The 27,899-nt window shown below is 51.0% G+C and overlaps 1 protein-coding gene and 1 non-coding gene across 3 annotated transcripts in view; one reads left to right on the top strand and one right to left on the bottom strand.

Moving 5' to 3' along the window:
- The first annotated feature begins 1,212 nt into the window (after positions 1-1,212).
- ZNF532 (zinc finger protein 532) overlaps positions 1,213-27,899 on the top strand; it is an 83,105-nt gene continuing 56,418 nt past the window's right edge. For both annotated transcript variants that reach the window (XM_049782048.1, XM_049782047.1), the window contains exons 1-2: positions 1,213-2,033; positions 2,125-2,234. The gene's annotated coding sequence lies outside the window, so the exon portion shown is untranslated. The remainder of the gene's footprint in view (positions 2,034-2,124; positions 2,235-27,899) is intronic.
- Positions 27,508-27,616, bottom strand: LOC126021618 (U6 spliceosomal RNA). The gene has a single exon (XR_007500118.1). It is a non-coding gene; the product is annotated as a U6 spliceosomal RNA (small nuclear RNA).

The raw sequence follows: 27,899 nt of genomic DNA, 5'->3' as shown, positions 1-27,899 counted from the left end.
GCCGACACGCCCGGACCATGGAAGCAGAAACAGCAGCCGCCGCCGCCGCCTCCACCGCCGCCTTGCTCTGCAAAGGTCATCCGAGCCGCCGCGGCCCAGACGCAGACGCCCGGGCTTGACAGGGCGCGCGCGGGGTGTGCGGGAGCCGGGTTGGGGGGCACCCCGAGCTCTCGCGTCGGCGCGGGGCCCTCGTGGCCTCCGCCCTAGCCGGTGGCGAGAGGCGCCGTGCAAAGGCCCCCTGGGCCTGGCCCAAGCGCAAGCCAGCCGGGCCTGGCTGGGGTGGGGTGTGCGCGCGCGGGCCCTGGCGCCCGGCCGCCCCGGGGTGCTTTTGGGGGGTCCCCGCTTCCAGGGCGAGGCGGGCCGGCCCTGCTAGGCCCCTCAGGTTCAGCGCGGGGGGCCACGTGAGCGCCCCCGCCCGCCCCTGCTGCGCGGGCCGCAGCAGCCAGGCGGCTTTAGAGGCCTTTGCTTTGCGCCCCCGGGGCGCCTCTGCGCGCCCCCAGCCCCCCAGCCCAGCCCAGCCCAGCCCTGCTTTGCCCGCCTGCCCTGGGTTTCTTCCCCGAGGTGGAGGGACTCGGACTTCTTCCCCCCCCAGGTGCTTGAAAGAAGAGAAGGTTGGAGGAGGAGGAGGAGGAGGAGGCTGGGGGGCGGGTGCGGTGCAGGGCCGGGAGGAGGGGGCTTGGCTGGTGGGGTGTCAGCGGTGGGGACCCGGGCAGGCCGCCTAGCCCGACTCGACTCCGGGCGCAGGAGGCCGACCAGGCCGCCTCCCTAGGCATCCCCACCTCGCTTTGCTTTCTCTGGTGGTGGTGGGGATGGTGATGGTGGGTTTGGGGGGGCCTCTTTTGTCAGCCACCAGCCCAGGGGACACACACACACACACACATTCACTCATACACGTACACACAAAAGATCTGAGCCAGGTTGTGGGAGGTAAGTAGGGGAAAGAGCACTGTCTGCGGAGGGGGCTGGCTCGGTGGGGGTGGAAGAGGCCGCGGTTCTGATTCTGGCTCTGGCTCTTGGGGTGCTGGGTTGAGGAGCTGAGCCTTCCCTTCCCTTCCCCTGATTGTGTTGGGGTGTGTGTTTGTGTGTGTGTTTGGGGTGCTTGTGTGTAAGTGGGGTGGATGGAGCATGAGTATGTGGTGATGATGGAAAGGGGGGGGATGAAAACACCATGACCTTCCAGCTTCACCCAAACCTAAAAAAGGGAAGAGCCAGATTCTTTCCCCCCCTCTACACCCCACACGAGCTGCTGATTTTCAGGGACTTGTTGGCAACTCAGTGAGGGTTGCCATAGCTTTTTTATGTAGGGTGACCAGAACCGGCTGGAACTGGTTTGAGGCAGATCAGCTCCTGAACACAATGCAGTCACTGAGCTCCTACAGTGGAATAGCAGCTTCCTCCCTTCATGGCAGCCAAAAGCAGAGGCGCTTGCAGGAAGGTACCACCCTAACACAGTATGTGAATGCACATTCAGGCACCACACAGCTCTGGTACGCGACTCCCGGAGCCCTCTCCAAGAGTCCGTGTAGAGAAGATGGGGGAGAAGTGTGCAGGTTTGCAAGGTCTGACCTTCCTGGGGGCTTTTCCTGCCTGTTTTCTTTTTGCCTTTTTTTTTTTTTTTTGGAAAAGCTGAAGGGATGGACAAGGAGCTGAGATTTATGGCCCTTATTAAAGGAGAAAATGTGCCTTGTAGGGTGGGGACACTTGGTTTGTGCAGTCTCTCTCTCTCTCTCTCTCTCTCTCTCTCTCTCTCTCTCTCTCTCTCTCTCTCTCTCTCTCTCCCTCTCTCTCTCTCTCTCTCTCTCTCTCTCTCTCTCTCTCTCTCTCTCTCTGTCTCTCTCTCATTCTGTGGTTCGGACAGAACCAAACCAAAGCTAACTGAACTGATGGATTTGTAATGGGCGTCTGTGTGTTGCAGGAGGATGCTACTTTGCATGCTTTTTCTTCTCTTGCAGGCTATGTTGTGCTTTGTGCTTTTCCTTTTAGAAGCTACTAGAGGGTGTGGGGGTACTTCTGGCTATGAAGAAGGCCAAAAGGTAACAGTATTGTTCTAGGAAAGGAGCAGAAATGCTTGCCAGCGATGCTTTCAGCATACATGATATCTTTTTTTTTTTTTTTCCCTTGTAGGCCTGTGGACAGGGGCTGCTTTTAACCCTTTCCGACTGGCAGAGAATGCAGCCGTGTGGCCGTAACTGAACATTGGTCCAAAGCCTTTCCCAAGGGTCAAGGTTCACAAGGTGAGATTTGATCTTTTGCGCATGAATTTAATTTGTTACTTGAAGACCCATTTTTCAGCCCCATCCTGGCCGTGGCTTGGTCCAACCCTGGCCAGAGGTTGAGTTGAGTACTGGAGAAGAAAGACTCTCAGTGCTATCCAGGTTGAAATGGGTGAGAAGGAATTCGACCACGGCATGGCTACCAAGGTGAGATCAGAAAGAACGTTCCTGAAAATTGCCTGTTTTGGAGTAAGCCCTGGAGAAACAGGCCTGGAGAGCTGCAGGTTTAGAGACTGGGAGGAGGCCGGGCCTGGTTTGCCTGGTGTGCTGTTTTGCATAAAACTCAAAGCTGCCTTGGAGCCTTTCCCCCATGATTCTGGGAAGAGGGGAGGGAAGCCCTTCTCCCAGACCCTGGCAGCCGGGCCTCCTGGGTATGAAGGATCTGAGGAGCCTGAGGTAGCTTTCTTTGCCTTTTGTTCCTTAACCCCCTTCCTTTTTTAGCGAGCTCTCTCTGAAAGCCTGAGAGGTTTTCCACTCCAAGTCAGGCAGTGGAATGGCTGTATTGATTGGGGATGGGGGGCGGCTGCTGCTGCCGACTGAGACTCTGCCATTGTATTAGTTGAATGTGCTAGACAGACGGAGGCCATCCCAGGAGGAAATCGGTCTCCTGGCTTCATCTGTGAAGAGGTGTCTGTTAAAGGCAAGGCTTGGCAGCCATGGCTGAGAAGAGAAGGCTCAGCAATTCTCCGGCACCCTCCAAGCCTTGAGGAGCAGTGAAGAAAGAGCAAGCAGGAACAAGCAAGAACAAAAGCAGAGCCACCTCACAGGAACTTTTTTTTTTTTTTTCTGCTTTGGGGTTCCTTGTGAGAAGAGCAGCAGCTTCCCCCAACAGGAAGCCAAACAGTCCCAGACTGGGATCCGCAGTGATCCCCATGGCTACCCGTCTGGCCTTGTGGCCGAGAAAGGGCAGCCGGGAGGCATCCAGAGGGAGACCGGATGGAAAATAGATCTCTCTCCCCTGCTCCAAAGAGCTATTTTTATGATTATTTTTTGGTTCCTCTTTGAGTTGAGCAAGATGAATCTTTGCAGAAACGTTTCCAGAGGGCTTAGAAATGGATTCAGCCGTGGGCTGCTAGAGGATGGGCAGACATTTCAGGAAAAGGTGTCAAAGACAACAGGAATGGTTTGGGTTTTGTTCATTGTTTCAACAATGTGTGTCTCTCCCCTCCTTCCACGATGGCAAGAGTACCCGTGTGTGATCAAACTGGTAGAGGGACTCGAGTGCCTTAGGTGGGCTGGCAAAACTTGGTGCAGTCTTGAATGGAGATAAATGTCATCTCGACTGATACGCCAGTAAATAGCTTACATGACGGAACAAGCTTCTTTGCAAATCACTATGCTCAAATTGGTTTTCACGTCGACGTTACTGGCGACTGCCAGAGGTTGGGTGTCTGAGGGTGGCAGAAATCTGCTGGCGAAGCAGAGCCCAGTCCACGTTGAATGAGCTGGTGCTCCGGCTTTTCTGGTGCCAACGAAAACTCAGATGGCTGCCCTGATAAGCCTTCATTAGAGTCCTACCATAAGCTGTCTTAGAAAGTCCTTCACTCCTCACTGTGGAAAGTCAGTGGTTTTTATTTCCCTCTGACAGCTCAGCCCTTGCGAATGACTATTTCTTGATCAGCTGCCTAAAAATCCCTCTCTCTGTCTCTTTTTGGTCAGGCATTGCATGTTACAGAATGTTCTGGTTTTCTCTCCCTGTGGTTTCTAGCTTTGTTCTTTCCCCTCCCCAGCCCCCCTCTCCCTCCTCAAGGCTTCTGGAAAATAGCATTTGTTTTGCATTTAGGCCAGTCTTTCCAGCTGCAAATGCTGCTGAAGGTTGGAGAGCTGGTTCTCTGCAGGGCTGCATCAGGCACTCATATTGGAAGGAGGTTTGTCTGAGGTGGTGATCTCCCGCTGGGGAGAACAATGCAGCTGGCCCAGGTTGGGCTGGAGCTGCAGAGAGTGGCCCTGGGGAATAGCGGTCAGCTGCTTCTCTTTCCTGGGGGAACCCTGGGCTCTGAGGCCTGCTCCTGCTGTAGGCCCAGGATGCATCCACCTGGAGCCCAGTGCCTAGGGGTGGGGCGAGGTTCATGCCTTTGGGGTTTCCAAGGAAGTTACAGGAAGGGAACCTCTTCCCCCTTCTCTGCAGGAGGAATGTATGGGTCTGACTGATGCTGGAGAGGCACAGCAAAACAAAGTCTGCATCTTGGGGTGTTTTTGTTTTTGTTTTTGTCCAGGGCCTGCCGGGTTTCAGAGAATTACAGGCCCAGTCTCCTGGGTTCTTCTCTTCTCTCCTGCTGGACCCACAAGGGCTTCCCTACCCTCCTCCCAGCTTGCCTCACTCTGGAAAGGCCCAGCCCTTCCCTTCCCTTCCAGAAAGGAGAATGCTTGGGTCCTGCCTGGCCTCCCTGGAAATGCTTCTGGGGCTCTGTCCCAGGCTTGGCCTCCTTCTGTCCTCCAGGCTTTGAAGGGAGACCCTGGTTTCTCCCTGGATGGGGTGACCTGCCACCACCAACTGTTCAGAGCTCTTTGGAATATGGACCTAACCTGGTGGCCTGTCCCAGGAAATGAGAAGTGTGGGAGGAGATTGGGGGTCGCCTCAGACAATACCATAACCTCCCGTTTGTGTTCCTTGGATTTGGGGATGCTCTTCAACTGAGGCATGGTTAGATCATTGATCTAATTTTGACTTCTAGCTTTGATTGGAGTAGGGTGCTGCAGGTTCAGACAAGTGGGGCCCCCGCTGGAGATTGGTAGGGAGTAGACACCGAGGGCCCCCAAGCTGTCCTTGCTCTTCCTTGCGGCTTAGACTCCTGCCACCGCCCCTCCCTCCAGCTGCCATGCCACTCCGCTTCTGCTGGGTGGTGTCCCCGCCTTTGTTCTCTTCCCGAAGGTCATGCAGATGACCTCAGTGCACTTAGCCCCATTCACATGTGGTTCAGTGGCTGCTCCTGGCCATTTCTGTATGGGTGTGTTGGCCCTTCACCCAGCAAACGACCTTTGGGGGTGTAGGGGGTGTGTTCCATGTGTAGGTGACTGTGACTATGGTTGGTCATGGTTGTTTTTTGTTTGTTTTGGGTTTTGGGCCATGCCTGGGGGCTCCTAAGGCTCGTTCCTCCTAGCTTTGTGTTTACTGATCACTCCTGGCCTTTGCTCACAGATCACATTTGGCTTAGGGATCCCTGTGTGGTGCTGAGGATCCATCCCAGTTGGGCTACATGCAAGACAAGCATTTGATTCACCACTCGACTACTACAACTTCTTCCCTGGCCCCAGCTATGATAGCGCTAAACACATACACACAGATTTTTGCCTCCTGAACATTTATCTTTTCCTGTCCCTTGGGTCTATCTTGGGGATTCATGCTGGATCCTTTGGCAGATACCTAGGAATTAGAAGTTTGAACGAAAATAAATTGGATGGTATCGGCTCTCCTCAAGAAGTGCTCATTCACCTTGTGGCTATGGTGGCTTCTGCAGCTGGAGACGTGGAGCCGGTTCTAGAAAGGCATGCAGGAGCGTGTGAGGTACCAGAGCTTTCGATGATTCGCTGTTAGCATGACCACATGACATGCCTCATAAGCAGAACAAATCAGAATTAACTCCCTCCCTCCCCACCCCAAGAAAAAGTGGAGTTAAAAGACTGCAAGTGGCAAAATACCCTTTATTTCACACGGCAATTATTTGTAATCTCTTCTGGAACGATTGACAGTTTAATTCGTACATTTGTCTTCAGGTTCTGTGAGACGGTGAATAAGAATAGTGCCTAAGTTTGGAAAGTGGAACAGAGAATCTCTGTTGAATTCTTGGGTCGCATAAACAAATGATTATTAATTATGATCTGACTTTACCGGCTGCCAAAATATTGGTGGTGGTTAAAGATCTGAATGTATTTTGCTTTTATGTCTTCGGGGGAGGTAAAACAATTGAAGCGACATGAAATCATTGAATGCTGAGAAGTTGGAAGCCAAGATTTGGGTTTTAAATGATTTTGGACGAGGTTAGAACAGCATCCGGGTGGGAAGGACAGAGAAGGACTAAGGCTGTGGCGGGGGAGAACCTGGCTGTTGGGGGCCAGGGAGGGCATTGCTGATGTGGAGATGAGGCAGCCACTATTAAAGGCTGACCCATGAGTTAGTGGGCAACACTTCTGGGTGCAGAGGGAAAGGAAGCCAACCAGGGCCTTTGTCTCATCTCTGACGAAGGCATGTGGAACTAAGAGGTGCTGGTGCAAGGAAAGTAGGTGGTGTTGTGGGTGTTGGAGGTTAGTGGGAGGCCAGTGAGGAGACAGTCCCAGCCTGACAGCTGACATTCAGGTGTGGCCTTCCCTGCATGACTGAGGTTGGGGGCAGCGAGGGGGACACAAGACAGGAGGGCTGGGCTGCCACATTCCAGAGGGCATGGGGCTGTGCCCAAGGCCTGGTTCTCACTAGGTATGGTAGTGGTTGGTCCTTCACTTGTGACTTGCCACTGGTGGTTCTATTTCTTTTTTTTTTTGGTTTTTGGGCCACACCCGTTTGACGCTCAGGGAGTTACTCCTGGCTATGCACGCAGAAATCGCCCCTGGCTTGGGGGGACCATATTGGATGCGGGGGGGGGGGGTGGATTGAACCTTGGTCAGTCCTACGCTAGCGCTTGCAAGGCAGACACCTTACCTCTAGCGCCACCTTCCCGGCCCTGTGGTTCTATTTCTTGCTGCTTGGAGCCTGAAGCCTGAGTTGGACTCCTGCTGGGTTCCAGGCCTCTGGAGTCATTGTCCCTTCCAGGCTCTGTTAGGCCCTTGGGCCTATTGAGAGGAATTAGCTGAGGTCGGAACTGGAGTTGGCCTGGAATTAGTTGCCAATACCTGCAAGAACCTTTCTAGCAGCCTTACATGAAAGCCTTGCCTTCCCTTTCCTTCTGCATGAAACCTTAGGGGGAAGGAAGCAAGACTCTTCCTGTAGTCCCAGGATCAGGTGAGGGGCTGGGGGGTGACCCAAGCCCAGGATAGCCCCCCATAGGTGGTGGCCCAGGCACTTTGGAATCTGAGATTTCTGTTGCTCTGGGGTGTTCTTTATATGAGTGGAAGCCCCAGCAGTTGAGTTGGGGTGTGGAAACCCTGAGAAGGCTCCATGGTACCCATGCTAGGTATCTCAAGCCACTACAGCAGGCTGATGGCAGACACTGTCAGCTGTCCCAGGATCCCCATGAAGAAGTATGCTGGATAGGTGGGGATGAGGGTCCCCAAATTGAGTTCTAGAGGGAATTTTTGTATGCAGGGAGGGGTAGAAACGGAGTAGAGAAGACTGACAACCTCTTCACTGGGCTTCATGCAAATGAGAGGACCAACAGGAAAGATTTCTTTGGAGCGGATAAGAAAATGGGCCGTAATAGAAAGTGGGAAATCTGTTCCCACCATAAAGACTGTCAGGAGCTCTCTGAAATTCCATAGCGGAAGTTCCAAAAATTCTGGCTTTAGGATGAGGGTTGGGGAGGGTGAGTTCTGCTTGATCTAAAATCTGGAGTTTTGCAGCCAGTTTTCAGAGAAACTCTAACAGGCCTTTGCTTTGATTTGGCCTCTTATCTACCCTGAGGGGCTGTGCTTAGGGACCACTCTTGGTTCTCTGCTGGGGACCATTTCTGGCACTGTTGGGGGGCATGCATAGTGCTGTGGGGGTTCAGACCAGGTTTGGTCATGTACAAGGCTTGTAGCTGCCTCTTTATACCTTGACTCCCTGGCCTGCTAACCAGTTCTTTTTTTTTTTTTTTTTTTTTGTGGTTTTTGGGTCACACCCGGCAGTGCTCAGGGGTTATTCCTGGCTCCAGGCTCAGAAATTGCTCCTGGCAGGCACGGGAGGACCATATATGGGACGCCGGGATTCGAACCGATGACCTCCTGCATGAGAGGCAAACGCCTTACCTCCATGCTATCTCTCCGGCCCCTGCTAACCAGTTCTTATAATTGGCATAGGTGCAAAATTGGCATAGGGTTGTACCTGGGCATGCTTGGGCTTCTCCTGGCCTGGTGCTGGGGGTCACTTCCTCATTGTGCAGGGGGTGTGGTAGAGGTGGACCAAGGGCCTCATTGCAGGCGAGGCAAGTACTCTTTGTCTTCACCTCAGTTTTGAGTCTTTTGATTTCTTTTGATTTCTGGGTCCCACCTGATGGAGGTACCTGGGGCCTAATCCTAGTTCTGTGCTCAGGACTGTTGCTTGGTAGATGTGGGCAACCAACCATATGGGTTCTAGTGACTGGAACTGGGTTTGGTGGGAATGACAGACAAGTCCTTATCTGTCTCTGCCTTTCCTCCAGATTTTTCAAGTTCCTTGCTATTTTTTTTGGGAGGGAGGGATATCCTGTGGTATTTAGGGCTCACTCCAGACCCTATGCTCGGGGATCACTCAAATTGAATGCCTGCAAAGCAATCAGTCTCTCTACCCTCGGCACTATTTGGCCTATAATTTCATTCCCCTGGGCACTTCTTGCTCTGTGCTCCTCCTGGCAATGCTTGGGGAGTTGGACCTGGGTCACAGGTGAGGCAGCTGCCTGTAGGTTAGTGACTTCCCTCCTTAACTTCCTCAGGCCCCTTATATTTTGGGTTTGGTTTTAGTGTTGAGTCACTAGGGGAGGTGCTCAAGGCTTTGTGCTGGCTCTGTGCTCAGGGATTCTTCCTGATATCCCTGAGGGGCTCACCTACAGGCTATGGGGATTTGAACAAGGTTAAAAGGGCTCCAGTCTGTCTTTCTCTGTGTGTGCCTGTGCTGCATGGATCACGCACACGCATGCACACCTTGTTTCTCCCAACTGTCACCTGTCACTGTCTCCATCTTCCTGTCACAAACATACTCACACACTGTCACTTTCTCCACCTTTCTTTCTTTTCTTTTCTTTTTTTTTTTTTTTTTGGTTTTTGGGCCATACCTGGCGGTACTCAGGGGTTACTCCTGGCTGTCTGCTCAGAAATAGCTCCTGGCAGGCACTAGGGACCATATGGAACACCGGGATTCGAACCAACCACCTTTGGTCCTGGGTTGGCTGCTTGCAAGGCAAACGCTGTTTTGCTATCTCTCTGGGCCCTTTCTCCACCTTTCACACATGCCTGGTCTCTTCCAGCTGTTACTTTCTCCCCTTCCAAACAGACAGACAGACAGACAGACAGACAGACAGTCAGCACACACACACACACACACACACACACACACACACATACACACACACACACACAATATCCCCCCTGGTCTCTTCCAGCTGTTACTTTCTCCTCTTCCAGACACACACACACACACACACACACACACACACACACACACACACACACACACACACACACACACACACACAATATCCCCCCTCTTTTCCAGCAGACATCTTCTCTGCTTTCCAGAAGGGATGGATGCCGGCTTCAATTTACAGTCCTTCCATTCAACAAGACTGGTAGACTGAAGTGGGAGATATTCCTACTAAGCTGGTTCTTTGGCTTCTGTTTCTTTTCTGTACACTTTGGGGGACCCATCTGCCTTTGTGGGGACTGCCTGCAACTCAGTTGCTGGGGTGTTGCTCCAGGTGGTGTTTGGAGGGACCATGTGGTACTGGAGCTTGAGCGTGCGCGCACACGCGCGCGCACACACACACACATTCTCCCTCCCCTCCCTTCTTCCCTCTCCCTTCAACTCTCCACTCCTATCTCCTTTCCTCTTTCTTCTCCTCTCTCCTCTCCTTGGGAAGCACATGCACTGGCCCATTCATTATCTTTCGGTGAGGTGAGCTGGAGGTAGTGGAGGCCCTTGGCTGAAAAAAAAAACCTTTTTTGCCTTTTTAGGGGGGGATTTTGAGCTATTCCCAGCAGTGCACAGGGTGTGTTGGTGACTGCTTGGAGGCACAATGTAGTGCTGGGGTGAGACCTAGGCTTAGGGCCTGCAGATATACCTGCTCCAGCTTTGTGAGCTCTCCCTTGGCTCTCTGCATGGTTCTTTGGTTCTTTACAAGACCCTGACTCAGGAAAGGGTCAGGAAAAGGGAGGGAGAGAAAGAGAGAGGACAGCGGGTGGAGAGAATGTGTATACTTTATGAGCAGGTGACCAGGGACCCATCCCTGGTACCGCATGGTCCCCCAACACTGCTGGGAACACCCCAACTGGTTACAGAGCCTGGAGTAGCCACTGAGCACCGCCCCAAGTTCTATGTGAAAGAAATATGGGAAAAAGAAGAGCTGTGCTTACTCCCCTGGTTAGAATAACTCTGTCTCCCCTGGCTTGTGTCCCCTTTCTCCAAAGTGTACCTCATTCTATCTCTCATTACAGGGTCTAGCCCAGATTTCTCAGTCCTGGGTCCTTATCCCTTTCTCCCCATATTCCTCGGTATCTCCAACATGGGAATGCAGATGAAAGTAACATAAGTGGGGGAAGTCCAGACTGGGAGAGGAGACACCCCCAAGGAAGTCAGGCAGGAAGACTGCTGCAGTCCAGACTGGAATTTCTCAATCTTCTCCCTGACCTCCTTTCTCTTGCTCACGTCTCTCTCTCCTCCATTTCTCACTTTTCCTGTGATACCCTTCCCCCCAAGAATCAGACCATGCTTCCTGCCGAAACTCACACTCAGGCAATTTATTTTTCTCCTGTGGCTCCCCATGGAACAATTCAGTGTTGGTCTAACGGCTTTACTGAGGGTAGTATTTGAGAATGGGGAGTTCCAGAGCAGGGTGTCCCCAACACCTTTGCCAGCAGCTGCTGCTGCTGGGATGTGTACCCCCTGTTCACAAAAGACTCACTTTAATTTGGATTTTTTTTGGGGGGGGGGGCCACACCCGGCGGTGCTCAGGGGCTACTCCTGACTGTCTGCTCAGAAATAGCTCCTGGCAGGCACAGGGGACCATATGGGACACCGGGATTCAAACCAACCACCTTTGGTCCTGGATCGGCTGCTTGCAAGGCAAACGCTGCTCTGCTATCTCTCTGGGCCCTTTAATTTGGATTTTTATGTTTTATTTTGGGCCACCTCTGATGGTGCTCAGGACTTGCTCCTGACTCTGCACTCAGGAATCAATCCTGGCAGTGCTCTGGGAACCATATGGGATATCAGGGATCGAACCCAGGCCTACTGCTTGCAAGGCAAGTGCCTTCCCCACTATAGTGTCTCTCCTCCACCCCCCCCCCCCCAAGCATGTTTGAAATGCAGACTTGTCTCGGCTGAATCAACTACTTCTATGAGGTAATATTTGGGCTACAGTGGCTCCCCCTGTGGGAGACAGCATGCTGGGGCCCCCAGAAATCCTGTCTGAGTTTAGATCTTCGTGGGGCAGATGTGGTCCTCAGAATGGGATGTCTTCATGCTGGATTGATTTCCCCCACTTTCCACTTGGTACAGAACCTTGAGCTTCTGGGGCCCTGAGAGAGGGCTGTGGGGGAATTGTAGAAAAATATTAATTATTGAATACTGGATGGAGCTGGAGGTGAGATGGATGGAGAGAGAAAACTTTCGTCAACGCGCGGGTCGGCGAGGAAATCATCCACAGGCAGGTTTCAGGAGACGTCAGCTTTATTATGGCCCTAGCCACCATGTGTGGCTCCTAAACTTCTTAAACCTTTTAAGCTTGCTCCAGCTCCATAAGTAGCCCTGCATTCAAATCTGTTTCCTATCCCTCCATCCCTCTTGCTGAATCTCCCTCAATCTATCCTCCTGGTGAGCAAAACAGGAAGCCAAAGACCCCTCACAGATGTGGGCAGGTTTTTTTTTTGTTTTGTTTTTTGGGTCACACTTGCCATCACTCAGAGATTCCTCTTGGCTCTATTCTCAGAAACCGCCCCTGTCAGGCACGGGGGACCACTTGGGATTCGAACCACTGTCCTTCTACCTGGAAGGCAGACGCCTTGCCTCCAGTGGGCTTTCTCTCCAGCCCCAGATGTGGGCAGGTTTACCTCTAAAGGTGAGCAAAACAGAAAGTTGAGGGAGGGAGTAACAGGGAATGTGGGTGGATTGGGGTGGGGCAGCAGTGGTTCTCCAACACTGCTCCCTGAGTGAGAAAGGCCAGATGGGTACCTTTCTGGAGGCTGTTGCAAGGAAGCATTGGGGGTTGCTTTGCTCTCTGTGCTAACTCTACCCTGGGTGTGTCCTTAGCCAGCGTAGCGTAGCAGGTGCCTGGCCCGAGGGCTGCTGGTTGGGGTCACCTTTCTGACAGATGCGCTCTGGTTCCTGTGGGCCTTGTGCATTCATGGGGTTAGAAAGGGGGCCTCCCCCTTTCTCACCTGCCATCCAGGCCCAGAGCACAGGCTTGCCAGAGATGCCACTTTGTTGGCACATGGGCTTGTCACGGAGCAGGGCAATTCCAGTCATGTCCTTCGCTTTTTGTTTTCTGGCCATGTCCAGGCTCGGACTTATTCCTCAACCCCCACCCTCCCCTGCCCGGGCCTGGAACAGCTGCTGTGGGCTGTGGGAGTGATAGGAAAGAGGATAGCTCCAAACAGAGGTGTTGAAAAAGTCAGCTTTTGGGAGAATGAGGGGAAAGGAGAGGGGAGGGTTTTGGCAGATGGAGACCATGGAGCCCAGGTACTTCAGCGCAGGACTCAAGGATGGGTGAGAGACTGGAGCTGGGAGATGACAAGTGACTTGAACGCTCCTGGAAGACTAGCTTGGAAATGCTTGGTCCCCCAGGCAGGGTTGCTACGGCAACCCTGTGCAACTGGGGTGCTCTTGGAGTGCAGGTGCTGCACCTGGCAGCCAACTTGGCCCGGTGAATGTCCTTGCCCTTCTGGAGAACCTCCTGGCAGCTCCAAGATACCAGGAAATAAGCCTCTGCCCATAGTGTTTGGGGGCCCAGCCTCTGGAGCATCCTGGAGCATGACCCTGAGGCAGAAGGGGTGCAGGAGGTGGAGAAATGTGGTTCCCCTGCTTCCTTGTTGCTTCATGTCACAAAAGCATAATTTATTTCCATAAATGTCGCAAATGCTGATTGCTTTAGTGGCATCTCAGCGGGAGAGTCTGTTTGTTTGTTTTGTTTTTTGTTTTTGGGCCACACCCGTTTGATGCTCAGGGGTTACTTCTGGCTATGCGCTCAGAAATTGCCCCTGGCTTGGGGGGACCATATGGGACGCTGGGGGATTGAACCGTGGTCCGTCCTACGCTAGCGCTTGCAAGGTAAACACCTTACCTCTAGCACCACCTTCCCGGCCCCTCAGCGGAGAGTCTGGAGGGAGGCAAATTGGCCGAAAGGCTGGGGGAAGTGTTTGGCCTTGTGTTTACTTGGGGCTTCTCATGATTATATAGGTATGTGTGTATTGTGTGTGCGTGCATTTGAGTGCGTGTGCATTTATGTGGGTCTGTGATAGCTGATCTGAATGCAAGTCATTAGCTGGCCAGTGTTAAATCCGGGAAAAGATTTAAACCTGCATAGTTTAGCACTTGAGTGATAACAATTAGCTTTTTAATGTTTTTTAGATGACTCAAATAGAATTGTCAAGAATTATGTTCCGGGCCAGGAGAGATAGCACAGCGTTGTTTGCCTTGCAAGCAACCGATTCAGGACCTAATAAGGTGGTTGGTTCAAATCCCGGTGTCCCATATGGTCCCCCGTGCCTGCCAGGAGCTATTTCTGAGCAGACAGCCAGGAGTAACCCCTGAGTACTGCCGGGTGTGGCCCAAAAACCAAAAAAAAGAAAAAAAAAAAAGAATTATGTTCCTTTGGGGCTGGAGCAGTGGTGCAGCAATAGGGCATTTACCATGTGGCTGACCCAGGATGGACCGCTATTCAATTCCCAGCGTCCCATATGGAGTCCCAAGCCAGGAGTGATTTCTGAGTGCATAGCCAGGAGTAACCCCTGAGCATTACCAGGTGTGGCCCAAAAACCAAAAAAAGACCTGAGGGAATTATGTTTCTTTAATCTTCGGCTTAACGATTTGTCTGTTTTGAACCTCTGTCCAGCAGTGCTGGGGGTAGTGGGGAAGAGGGTATCCACTGTGGCTGTGTTTGGGGGATTGCATATCACCTGTTGAAGCCAGGCCTCTGGCTGGCATGCCTGCTGGCACTGGCAGCTGGCACTGGCCCTTGGTGCCTGTGGAGTGGTAGCCTTGGTCAGGGATCTTTTTTTTTTTTTTTTTTTTTTTTTGGGCCACACCCGTTTGATGCTCAGGGGTTACTCCTGGCTATGAGCTCAGAAATCGCCCCTGGCTTGGGGAGACCATATGGGACGCCGGGGGATCGAACCTCGGTCCGTCCTACGCTAACGCTTGTAAGGCAGACACCTTACCTCCAGCGCCACCTTCCCGGCCTCGGTCAGGGATCTTATTTATTTGTATATTTAGGTTTTTGGGCCACACCTGGCAACCCATAGGGGTCACTCCTGGCTCTGCTCAAAAATTCCTCCTAGCAGGCTCGGGGGAACCATGTGGGATGCTGGGGATGGAACCTGGGTCAGCAACATGCAAGGCAGACACCCCGCTCCCCTGTGCTGGCCACACTCCAGGTTGTCATTGGACATATCCTGACCCATGTCTGTGTTATGTTGGATTTGCTGGACCCGTCTCTGGTTAGAGTGCTGGCAACTGAGGGTAGGAAGTACTGTATATAAACCACGACCCTGCCCTCTCTGCTGGCTTCCGCTATGTGGAGGGGGGGAGCAGGTTCGGGGGAGATTTGGTTATCTTTTCACTTATTATCATTGCCAATTGGAGGAGCATCAAAGGCATGACCTTTTCCCTTAATTTTTCCTCTGCTTTTTTTTTCTTTTTTTTTCCTTCTTGGCTTTTGGGCTACAGCTTGGCATCTTGCTATGCTCAAGGATCATTCCAGGGGACTGTATGATATGTGGTGCCTGGGACTGGACACAGGTTAAAAACAAGGCTAGCGCCCTGCCCTCAGGCCTCATCACGGCTTCATTTCATGCAAAGCTTCTCTTGCTTTGTAGAAGCTTCGAAGCCTCTTACTAAATTGGTTTTGTTTTGTTGTAGAAATACCTTGCTTAGGGCCAGTACTTAGAGGATTCCAGGTACAGACTGAGCAGGAGCAACAAGGCAGGGGGTGATTTAAGATGCTCAGTATCTTGCTTACAGAAGTAACTTGCTTAATTAGCTTAAGGATTGTTAAGTGCTTCAAAGTTTGTGTGTTTGCTGGCACTGTGGAAGTGGGGATTGAACCCAGGTCAGGACTGAGTCAACCAGGTCCTTGGCCTCTGAAGCAAAGCCTGGAGTCTTGGAGCTTTTCCTTTTTCTTCCCCTCACCCTTTACCCAGTGATGCTTAGGGCTTACTCCTGCCTCTGCACTGAGGAATTACTCCTGGTGGTGCACAAGGACTGTATGAGATGTTGGGGATCAAATCCGGGTTGGCTGCGTGCAAGGCAAATGCCCTCCCTGTATACTATTGCTCCAGCCCTGAGCTGTAGAGCTTTTTAGGACTCTTAATTTGGCTCATTGCTGACAGACTCTGCTTTGTATATTTATTTTGGTTTCTTGTGTTATGGGGTCCCCAAATAAATGTCCTTGGGGGCCATATGGTGCTAGGCATGGAATTGGGGCTGGCCACATGCAAAGCACATGCCTAGAGACCTCTGGACTGTCTCTAACCACTATTGCTGTCATTTTTATAGCTGTTCCAGGGGCTGCTCCATTAATGCCTCTTCAACTTGTCAGACTAACAGGAGGTAACTAACATGAGCTGCTTCGAACCTGAGCTTCAGCTCATGGTGCCGCTTCAGGGTCCTTCCCCAGGATGTTGATTCAAGGGCTTTTGCGCTGGGGTCCTGAGGCTGTGAGTCCTGGGAAGCAGGCAATTGTGTATCAGCTATGAGGGTTCTCTTGCATCTCCCAAGCTAAGGAAGAGCCATGGCCCCCCTCATTCCTGGTCAATGTGCCAGTTGAATTGATGGCTAAGAGAGAGGAGGTGGTGTTACCAGTTGTGCGCACATGTATTTTCCAAAAGAAAGAGCCTCTGGGGGCTGGAGCAGTGGTGCTAGAGGTGTAGGGCATCTTGCCTTGCAAGCTTAGGACGGACGAGGTTTGATCCCTTGGCGTCCCATATCCCCCCAAGCCAGGAGCGATTTCTGAGCGCATAGCCAAGAGTAACCCCTGAGAGTCAAACGGGTGTGCCCCCCCCAAACAAAACAAAACAAAACAACAATAAAAGGAAGAGCCGCTGGATTTGCTATATTTACAGAACCAAGCTCCCCACTCTTTTATATTTGGTTTTTGGGTCACACCCAGGTTTACTCCAGGCTCTGCATTCTGCATGACTCTTGATGGTGATCATGTAGGGATATAGGATTGCGAATTTGGGTTGGCATCCTGTAAGGCAAATGCCCTCCTCTCTGTAATGTCTCTTCAAACCCAATCTTACTTAATGCTTGTTGGATTACTGACCCCACCTTAATCAATATTCATGTTCCACCCTAAGGTATGATCTGGTGATGGGATTATTGGATTATTTCCTAATTGGTATTCCTCTCCCGAGCTAGGGTATGGCCTGGTTCTTGTCAATAAAAGCTGGGGTCTGAGGAAGGCAGGCACTCGGTCTTCCTCTGAGCTGTTTTCCTTCTTAGGGGCAGAAGGCTTGTGTGCTGAATTTCCTGAACCCCTTCTTGTGCCTTTTCATTGTGTGGATAATTTCCTGGTTAACGTTTGTTTGCTTCCAGACCTGCATCTCACCAGATCCTCTTTTGGGACTCTGGGGCTCTGCTTATAAATGCCCAGGGGCCTTACCCGTGGGCAGTGATAGGAAGACCAAAACCCAGACCTCATGCTTGAGCCATATCCTGCCCACCCAGGGGAATAATCTCCACCACCCACTGGACTGTGGGAACCACCTCTGCACAGGCACATTGGGGGACAGGGGGTGGGACTGAGACTTGAAACATGCTCTGGGGTTTGCAGCCTCCGAGCTAGCTTCCAGCTGGGAGAATAATCTCTCGCTTTTTTTCTCTTGCTCTAATTTTTTATTTAAAGGCCTGGAGTACAGTTATTGATAGTTGAGTTTTAGGCATATCACATTTCATCATCAGTCCCACCACCAGTATCCCCCTATCCCGTCATCATATTGGAGGGAAATCCAAGGTGTAGTGCTCAGGGCCAGCTGGTGCTGTGTGTGTGTGTGTGTGTGTGTGTGTGTGTGTGTGTGTGTGTGTGTGTGTGTGTGTGTGTGTGTGTGTGGCGTAAGGGGGTGTAATTCGATACCAGGGTCTCAGTTTATGGCCTTGCATGTGTCAGCCACGCATGCTCTTTCAGCTATTTCTTTGACTGAGAATAATTGCAAACAGCATTCGTATTTGATCAGTTTTTATTTGTTTGTATTGGTGTCGCACCCAGTGGTGCTTAGGATCACTCCTGGAAGAGTTCAGGGGACCATATGAAATGCTGGGCGTGTGAATGCAGGTCAGCCACGTGCATGGCAAATGCCCTTCTCGGCGCTGCACTGTCTCCCTACCAGAAGTTTTGGAGGTGTCTCTCTGGGTGGAAGAGTGGGCTTCCAGGGGTCTCAAACTTAGTTTACCTGGGGGCCGAAGGAAGCAAAGTCGGGGTGATCCTTGAGTGCAAAGTCAGTAGTAAGCCTTGAATATTGACCCAAACAACTAAAATAAAACAAAACAAAAAAAGATTCCTCTAGGGCAGGACCACAAAATGTTGTACAGAGGGCCACAAATGGTCCACAGGCCTCGAGTTTGAGACCCCTGGCCTTAGACCATGTTCCCAGCTGGTGCCCCCAGTGGGGAGTATCTCCTGGGGGATTCCACCAGCACTTGAAAGTTCAGGGGAGTCTTGAGAATAGCAAATACTTTGTGTTTGCATGTGTATGTGTATGTTTGCGCACACGTTTATGTGTGTTGCACTGTGCATTCCTGACTTCCAGCCTGTGGGAACCTGGTCTCCCCCTTTGCAGAGGGGAGTCTGCGTGATTGTGGTTTGGGCCTGAGGTTGGTTGTCTGCTGAAATCAGTACCAAGTGTGTGGATCCCCATGAGTAAGGGGCATCGGAGTGGAGTTTGAATTGGAGGAAGTGGGATATGGAGTGAGACATGGGGGCACAAGGAATAGGGGGTGCACCTTTGTCCTCCCCTTCCCTCCCTCCCTGCTTCCCCTAGCCGAGCTGGGCTGACGTCACTGCCCTCTCCGTGCTTCTGCTTTCTCTCTATTTCGGGAAGGGAGTTTTAGAATGGGTTTATTTTTAACGCTGCCAGCCGAAGGCATGCCGGGAACCCTAACTTTGAGGGGGGATGCGCTTATTTTCTAGAGCTGAAAGGACTCTTTGTCGTGATGCCAGAAGTGGTGGAAGTGAGTTTGGTGTCCTGTGAGGGCAGCTTCCGGCCTGGCCTGGCCTGGCCTAGGCCTCGGCCTCGGCCTCCTGGAGCTAGGGAGCAGCTCTGGGCACTGGGGGTAGGATGGGGAGTGTCTGCTCACAATCTTCTCTGGGAAAAAGGGTGTCGGGGGTCCTGGAGGAGCTGGCACCTTCCCCAGCTTCTCTGCCTGAAGCTTTCCTTATAGATTTTTTATTTATTTTATTGGCTTTTGGGGCCACACCAGGCCTAGGTGGTGATGGGGATTTAACCTGGATGGGCTGAGTGTATTGCAAGCATCATACAGATATTTTAAATTCAGATTCAAAATAAAAATATTAAAACAAACAAAAAAAGCAAAATAAAAATATTTTTTGGCCACATCCTGTCAGTGTTCAGGGGTTACTCCTGGCTCTGCGCTCAGAAATTGATTCTGGCAGGCTCGGGGACCATATGGGATGCCGGGGATCGAGCCCGGATTCTTCCCAGGTCAGTAGCATGCAAGGCACACACCTTATCACTGTACTATCTCCTGGCCTCATAAAAATAAAAATTTTAATATGTTGGTTACCTGAGGGAGAAGAAGCAGCAGAATGAGCTTCTGGTTCAGTTGGTGTAGGATTTAGGATTGACGGGTAAAACTTGAGAAGGTTCTTGCAGGTTACAAAAGAATTACTTTCAGTCTCCTCAGTGTTCAAACATCACTTTAGGAAAATCTAGACTTTGCTTCAAGCTAGAATCGTAGAGATTCTGTAGCAAAGCACGGTATTTAGGAAATGCTGAAGTAATACTCTTTTTTTTTTTTTTTTTTTTTGGTTTTTGGGCCACACCCGGTAACGCTCAGGGGTTACTCCTGGCTATGTGCTCAGAAGTTGCTCCTGGCTTGGGGGACCATATGGGACACCGGGGGATCGAACCGTGGTCCGTCCAAGGCTAGCGCAGGCAAGGCAGGCACCTTACCTTTAGCGCCATCGCCCGGCCCCTGAAGTAATACTCTTAACACTTATTTTTTTTTTTTTGGTTTTTGGTTTTTGGGTCACACCCAGCGGTGCTCAGGGGTTACTCCCGGCTGTCTGCTCAGAAATAGCTCCTGGTAGGCATGGGGGACCATATGGGACACCGAGATTCGAACCAACCACCTTTGGTCCTGGATCGGCTGCTTGCAAGGCAAATGCCTCTGAGCTATCTCTCCGGGCCCACTCAAACTCTTTTTATGAATTTGAGTCCTATATTAGGACTCTTTTGTTTTTACATTTTTACTACTAAAATGGGTAAGTAATTTAGTTTTGAAAGCCTGGAATTCACCAAAGCTATTTCTTAAAGGTAACAGTTAAGATCCTTTGCTTTCTCATCTCGGAACTGCCTGAATAGTGCACTTTAAGCAGAGGCTGCAATGAATTTTCCTCAAGTTTATTAGCGATAGACCCTTGGGTGTGCGGTTTTACATATGGCTGACCTCAGTTTCATCTCTCACCATAGCATAGCACCACTTGGTCCCCCATTTGTCTTTTTTTGTTTGTTTATTTTTGAACCACACCCAGTAGTTACTCCTGGCTCTGCACTCAGAAATCGCTCCTGGCAGGCTGGGGGGACCCTATGGGATGTTAGGGATGGACCTGGGTCCATCCCCGGTCAGTAGCGTGCAAGGCAAAACCATACTGCTGTGCTATCATTCTTGCTACTTGGACCCCCATTTGTCACCAGATGCAGCCCTGTGGGCCCTGGACCATTATCTGGAAGGCCCAGGGATCCCCAGCACTATTGAGCTCCAAGTAGCTCCTTATCCTGCAGTTCCAGTTGTCAGAGAATTACTGAGGCCCATCCCATTAAAATCTCACAGATCTGGAAAATGAGGTGTTCAGGAAGTTTCCTTTAACACTGGCACTGGTGAGCATCACCGGTGGCTTGTTCCTCAGTATCTGGTAATTAAAACTGCTGCCGGAGTGTCGGCAGGAAGTAGAAATCCACAATGGTGAAAGTAGAACAGTAGAGAAAAATCACTGAAACTGAGACTTTGAAATATTGACGAAATCGATTTATCACTGATGCTGAAAGAAAAAAAGAGAACCAAAACCAGTTATCACCAAAAGTGAAATTGTTGGCCTCTCCTGACCCTGTCTTATTAGAACTACCATGGGGTGCCACTCAGAAACCTTGGGGAAAGGGGCCTAGTTCTTGAAACGATAAACTTTCGAGATGTTTCCAAAAACACAGTGCTACGGTGGGTTTTCCAAGTGAGGAGCTCCCATTTTATGGTTTTAAAGTATCTTGTGCATTCATTTCAAGTGGGTTTTATAAAATGCTTTTTTGAAGCCCAAGTATTTGAGGCCTCCATGAATGGCTGTAATTCCTCTGTCAGAAAAGCTATTTGTTCTTCTTCCCGCTATGCGCCATAGAGCTCTTTCCATTCCACACTTGGTATAAACTATTCCAGCTAAGTCTTTCTGGGCTGTTTTTTCTTTTTGGTTTTTGGGCCACACCCAGTAACGCTCAGGGGTTACTCCTGTCTATGCACCCAGAGATCGCTCCTGACTTGGGGGGATCATATGGGTCTCTGGAGATTGATCCCAAGGTCTGTCCTGGGTCAGCCACGTGCTAGGCAAAAGCCCTACTGCTGTGCTATCACTTTGGCCCCTGGGCTTTTTCTGTGTAAAAACCTCCTGATATTTTGTCAAAAGTATGGGGTTCTTGTCAGTTTTCTGTGGGACTCATTTCTCTGGCTGCTTTTAGGATTATTGGTATTATTACTTTTCCTTTTTTGCTTTTTGGACCACACTTGTTTATACTCTGGGGTTACTCCTGCAGGGTTCTGCACTCAGGGATCACTCCTTGTGGGCTTGGGTGACCACGTGGGATGCTGGTGATTGAATCAGGATTGGCTGCATGCCATGCAAGTACCCTACCTCCCACCCTCTGCTCTATTTGCTTTAAGGATTATTTAATGTTTTTTGTGGTGTTGGTTGGGTTTGGCTCTGTGCTCATTCCTGGTGGTCCTTGGGATACCTTATACAGTGCTAGCCCTGAGATGGCCACATGCAAGGCAGGTACCTTAATGGATATACTGTCTCTTTGGCCCCTAAGATTTTCTCTTTATCTTAGATTACTTTTCTCTTCTGGATTATATATTCTGTGATGTGTCTTGGTTTATGTGGTTTGGAACTTGGAGCTCCTGGATCTGGGTGTCTTAACATTCTTTTTTTTTTTACAGAAGTTCTCTGCTCAGATTTCTTCAAATAAGACTTCTGTCCTTTCTCTTTTCTCGTTTGGAACCTGTAAGACATGAATATTAGGGCCCGGAGAGATAGCACAGCGGCGTTTGCCTTGCAAGCAGCCGATCCAGGACCAAAGGTGGTTGGTTCGAATTCCGGTGTCCCATATGGTCCCCCGTGCCTGCCAGGAGCTATTTCTGAGCAGACAGCCAGGAGTAACCCGAGCACCGCCGGGTGTGGCCCAAAAACTAAAAAAGACATGAATATTATTTCTCTTGATGTATTTTCTATAATGAGTGTAATGAATTTGTTACACTCACTGATTTAAATTCTTTTTTGTTGGTCTTTTTTGGATGGTTTTCATGGTTTTTCTTTTTTTTTTTTTTCTTTTTTGGCCACTCCTGGTGGTCCTCAGGGCTTATTCCTGGCTCTTTGCTCCGGGATCACTAGTGGTGGTGATCATAATGAGGTGAGAGGGTTTGAACCTGGGTCAGCCACATGCAAAAAAAAAAAAAAAGGCAAGCTCCCTACCCACTGTACTTTCATCTCTCTCTGGTCCTGTTACTACCTCTTGTTTTCTTGGTTGGTTTTTGGGCCACGTTTGGCTGTTCTTAGGGCTTACTCCTGGCTCTCTGCTCAGGGGGGGCTCGTGGGACCATTTGGGGTGTTGAGGATTGAACCTATGAGAAAGGCAAGCACCTCCCACTGTCCTGTCACTTCAGTCTGATTTTTTTGTTTGTTTTTTGGGCCACACCCAATGATGCTTAGGGGTTACTCCTGCTATGCGCTCAGAAATCTCTCCTGGCTTGGGAGACCATATGGGATGCCAGGGGATCGAACTGCTATATATCCTAGGCTAGCACGCACAAGGCAGGCACCTTACCACTTGCGTCACTGCTCTGGTCCCCAGCCTCATTTCTAACTCTTGACCATATTGATTTTCATCTTTCACTTACTCACTGAACCTCTCGATTCTGTCTCGTTTGGAGACAACGAGACAACAACTTGGAGGAGCTCTGGTGTTAATCCCGACTCAGTGCTCAGGGGTTTCTCCTGGCAGTGCTTGGGAGGGAGGACCACATGTGTGTTCAAGCCTGCAGCTCCCACACACCAAGCCTGAGTATCCCACTTCCGGCCAGCCCTGCTATAGCCTTGTTCCGTCTGCTACAGCAGTCAGCGCTTTGACCTCTGTGGACTTGCCTCCCCCTTGCTCTGTTCCATAATCTTGCGCTGACTGTTTGGGTGGCCCTCATGGGTGCCCTGGAGTAGCTGCAGCGTTTGCCCCCAGACCCTTCTCTTGACTCTGGTGCAGGGGAGTTCTTGTGAGCACCTCCCTCCAGGTGGTCTTCCCTGTGGTTGGGATATAGTTTGGGTGCTGGCTTTTAAGTAAGAACAGAGCAACCTGTGCCGGACCATGACAGGAGCTTGCTGGACTCTGGCACTCGAGTGAGCTTCCTAAGGAAGCTGGTGCCTTGGAGAAGAGTCCTTGACCCTTGTGTTGGTGCTGAGCAGATCTGGGCACAGTGACTGTGGGCTCTGGGCCTGACCGTGCCTTGCAACCACCAGATGGTCAGGGAACCCGTGCTCCTGGGGTACGGACTAAGAAGAATCTGGTTCGAGGTCCCAGCAAGGGATGGGGCTCAGTTCTGTGGGTACACACGGGGCCTCGGGGGCTCCTTTTGACTGGCTGTGGTGTGGGGTGTTTACAGGTGTGGTTGGCAGTCTGGCAGTCAGGTATGCCCTGGGCCTGGCTGCCTGGTCTTTTGTCCCCACCTACAGTCAGCTTAGCTCTTTGTGTCCTCTGTGATGTGCCCTTGGACTAGGGCTGTGCAGGCCGATACCAGTGTGTTTAGTGCTCAGTGTCCAGCAGGGTTCAGACAGCACTCCAGGTAGCGATATTGTCAGTGGACAGCGTCACCTGCTAAATGTCCCCAGACAGTGCCCTCAGATAGTGTCCCTGGACATTGTACCCGGACAGTGCCTGCCAGTGTTTGTGGTCTTGCTTAGATGTCCTAGTGCCTTGAGCAAGACCACATGTGGCCCAAAACCAAAGAGGAGAAGAACTTGTCAGTGACCTCCAAGCCCTGGGTCTGCTCTGGAAGAATTTCCTTTCCTTGGTGTGGGACTCAGGCAGGTGCTGGTGCTTGCCCATTGTTGACACTTACCATACACCCCATCCCAGCAGAGCTGGTCGTCCGGGTGATGTGAGGAAGGACACCCCAGGGAGAAGGCCGACAGTCCCGTGGGACGCTTTCTCCCCCTCAGGCCTATGTGGGCACAGCCTGAAGTCTGTTCACCGCCCTTTGCATTCATGCCACCTGGCTTCCCTTTGGGGCTTTACTGGGGGCCATTGTTTTCCTGTCTGCTTCTGTGAGGTGGGTCTGGTCCTTGTAAATTGAGCTTCTGTAGAAGCAGGAGAGCCATGTCTTTTGGGAAAGCTTTGTGTGTGAAGCCAGCTCTGTTCCCAGTTCCAGAACCACTGGGTCATTCTTTTTTTTTTTTTTTTGGTTTTCAGGTCACACCCGGTGGTGCTCAGGAGTTACTCCTGACTCTAAACTTAGAAGTTGCTCCTAGGGGGCCGGAGAGAGAGCATGGAGAATAGGGCCTTGGCCTTGCTTGCAGAAGGACGGTGGTTCGAATCTTGGCATCCCATATGGTCCCCCGAGCCTGCCAGGAGTGATTTCTGAGCGTAGAGCCAGGAGTAACCCCTGAGTGCTGCTGGGTGTGACTTGCAATAAAAAACCAAAAAAAAGGCCCTCCTGGCAGGCTCAGGGGATTCGAACCAGGGTCCGTCCTGTATTGGCTGCATGTAAGGCAAACGCTATGCTATAGCTCCAACCCAAGGGGTCATTCTTCTATTTCCAACATGCAGTCAGAAAGAGAAAGCAAGCTCTGGTTGGTGGGTCAGCAGCTGCTTCATCAGGCATGTTTGCTGGGGGTTAGTCACTCTATCACTCAGTCATTCACAGGTGGGCCAGCATCCTTACCCCCAACATGTTGGGTCAGGGAGTGGGAGACTGAGAAGCTGCCATGCAGGGGAGATGCAGAGACTCGTGTGCTCAGCCGTCCTGCTTGTGGGGCAGGCTGTGAGCTTCTATTTGGGGCAGCTCGAAAGCCGTGTGGGAGGGTCTACTAGGGTGGGGAGTGGGACACCATCTGGTATCTCTGGTTGTGGTCAGCACGTTCTCTCCCAAATCCCAGACCTCTGAATGCCCTAGACGGCGCCATGCCGGGCTGAGCTGCGGTCAGCCCTGCTTCCTGAGGAAGTGACTGTGTGGCCCTGTGGCCTGCCAGGGCTCGCAGGGTGCAGACGAACCTGCCCTGGGGTTTCCCTTTGAGCCAGGAAGAGCTTAAAAGCTGAGGCAGACTCAGTTTGGCTTCTTCCTTGCTTTCTTTTTTTGCCACACCCTGTGTCGCCCAGGGATTACTCCTGGCTCTGTGTTCAGAAATCGCTCCTGGCTGGGGGGGACCATATGGGATGTTGGGGATCGAACTGCATCCATCCTGTGTCAGCTGCATTCAAGACAAATGTCCTACCACTGTGCTACCACTCTGGCCCCAGTTTGGCTTCTTTCTAGCAGTGCTGGGGATGGAGAGCCCTGAGGCTCGACACTGAGTCTCACCTCCTGGGTCATTGGAGACTTTTATTTTGCATGTGTTCATGTGTGACCTGCTCAGCAGTGCTCAGGGATTAGTCCAGATGGGCTCGGGCTCATTGGCTATGGGATGCTGGGGATTGAACCCAGGCCAGCAGATCTGCTGTATTATATTGCTCTAGCCACCTTATGTTTGCAGTTTTTTTTTTTTTTTTTTTTTTTTGGTTTTTGGGCCACACCCGGTGACGCTCAGGGGTTACTCCTGGCTATGCGCTCAGAAGTCGCTCCTGGCTTGGGGGACCATATGGGATGCCGGGGGATCGAACCGCGGTCCGTCTCCTAGGCTAGCGCAGGTAAGGCAGGCACCTTACCTCGAGCGCCACCGCCCGGCCCCCATGTTTGCAGTTTTAAAAATTGTATTTACTTTATTGAGGTGTTGTGATTTACTGTCCTGTTAATAATAGATTCATGCACACACTGTAACAAATATCACACTTGTCATCACGCACCTGCTTTCCTCTTCCAGTGTCCCCAACACTCCTCGGTCCTGTTACTTTCAGACTGTTGCTCCCTTCCTTGTGTTTTTTTAATATTCCGTGTGTGAGCGGGATCATTTGGGCTAACTTTGTCAGATTGCAACTCCCAGTTGCCATCACAGAGGTCGAGTTTCCCGATTTCACCCTGCCTTTCTGTGGTGTAGTATTCCATTGTGCAAACATAGCACAACTACTTTGGTTTTTGGGTCAGACCTGGTAGTTACAAGCTCGGGACTTACTCTTGGCTCTGCGCTCAGAATCACTCCTGGCACTGTTTGGGAAGGGACCATAAAAGATGCCAGGATTGAACCTAGGTCGGTTGTATGCAGGGCAAACGCCCTCTCTGCTGTGCTATTGCTCAGAAGCAAACATTGTTATGACTTACTTTTTTTACCTTTCATTTTCGATATATTTTGTTAAAAATAAATCTTTAGAATCTTAGATGAATGGGAAATGTAACAGTATTTTTTTTCTAGATTGTTTTATATGCAGCGCTCAGAGGATCGACTCCCAGATCTGTTCCTGGGGGTCAACCAATCCCTGGTAGTTTTGTGGGGGAAGCAGGGAGTGTGGGAGGGACCGTGCAGTGCCTGGGATTGAACCTGGGACTCCTGCATGCGGGGTGTGTGAACCATCCATGAATTCTTTTTTTTTGGCCACACCCGGCGGTGCTCAGGGGTTACTCCTGGCTGTCTGCTCAGAAATAGCTCCTGGCAGGCATGGGGGACCATATGGGACACCGGGATTCGAACCAACCACCTTAGGTCCTGGATCGGCTGCTTGCAAGGCAAACACCACTGTGCTATCTCTCCGGGCCCCATCCATGAATTCTCTTCCCGGGCCTGCGTGGCTGTCATTTGGTCTTATATGTGGCCTACCTGGGAGGGACCTGGTTCGATTCCCGGCATTCCGTATGGGCCCTCAGCCTACCTACTAGGGGCGATTTCTGAGTGCAGAGCCAGGAGTGTCCTGAGCACCGCCAGAGTGACCCCAAAACCAATAAGTAAATAAATAAATAAAGTGAAAAAAAAAGGTTCTGGAGAGGTTTAGAGACCTGTGATGGAGACATGGTGCAAACTGGGAAGAATGTGTAAGAACAGTCAGTACATATGAAGGTTAGTTATTTGAAAACTGTGTGTGTGTGTGTGTGTGTTTGAGTTTGTTTGTGTATGAGTGTGAGTGTGTATACACAGAGGGTCACACCTGTTGGTGGTTGTCAGAGCTGACCTCTGACCAAGCCCTTTGGAAACTTTGGTTTATTTTCTTCCCTCCCTCCCGCCCTCCCTCCCTTCCTCCCTTCCTCCCTTCCTCCCTCCCTCCCTCCCTTCCTTCCTTCCTACCAAAACAAGGATAGGTTTTGTTTGTTTGTTGTTCTTTTTGTTGTTGTTGTTTTTTGTTTTTGGGCCACACCTGGCTGTGCTCAGGAATTACTCCTGGCTGTCAGTCCTGGATCAGCTGCTTGCAAGGCAAATGCCGCTGTGCTATCTCTCCGGGCCCTGTTTGTTGTTCTTTGTGGTTTGTGTTCAGTGAGGTGGCATTCCCAGTGATGCTCAGGCTTACTCCTGGCAGTGCTCAGGAGACATTCTGTATAGTGCAGGGATCCAACCCAGCCTGGCCACTTAGCCGCTGTGCCTTCATCTGCTGCATGTTCTGCCTGTTATGGAGATGGGCGGTTTTATTTTTCTTTTTTAATATGGAACGCTTCACGAATTTGCGTGTCATTCTTGCGCAGGGGCCGTGCTAATCTTCTCTGTATCGTTCCAATTTTTTAGTATATGTGCTGCCGAAGCGAGCACATGGGCGGGTTGTTTATAAGGAAAGCTCTGTCTTTGCACCTTCCTGCTGGTTCCTGGTGCCACATCCAGGCAGACCCTTGGAATGGGGAGTTTAGTGAGAGGGTGGAGAGTTGTGTCTCTGGCGCCGACAACAGGCCTGTTTGTGTCCCTGGATATTGATCACTTTATTATTTTTTCTTTTGCAATTTTTGAAATTTAATTTTATTGAAACCATTATGATTTACAAAGTTCTTCATGTTGGATTTTAGACATACAATGAATAAAGACCAGTTCCACTTTACAC

This window comes from Suncus etruscus, chromosome 10 (assembly GCF_024139225.1).
Source record: "Suncus etruscus isolate mSunEtr1 chromosome 10, mSunEtr1.pri.cur, whole genome shotgun sequence".
Lineage (NCBI taxonomy): Eukaryota > Metazoa > Chordata > Mammalia > Eulipotyphla > Soricidae > Suncus > Suncus etruscus.
This window is presented reverse-complemented; position numbering and strand designations above follow the sequence as displayed.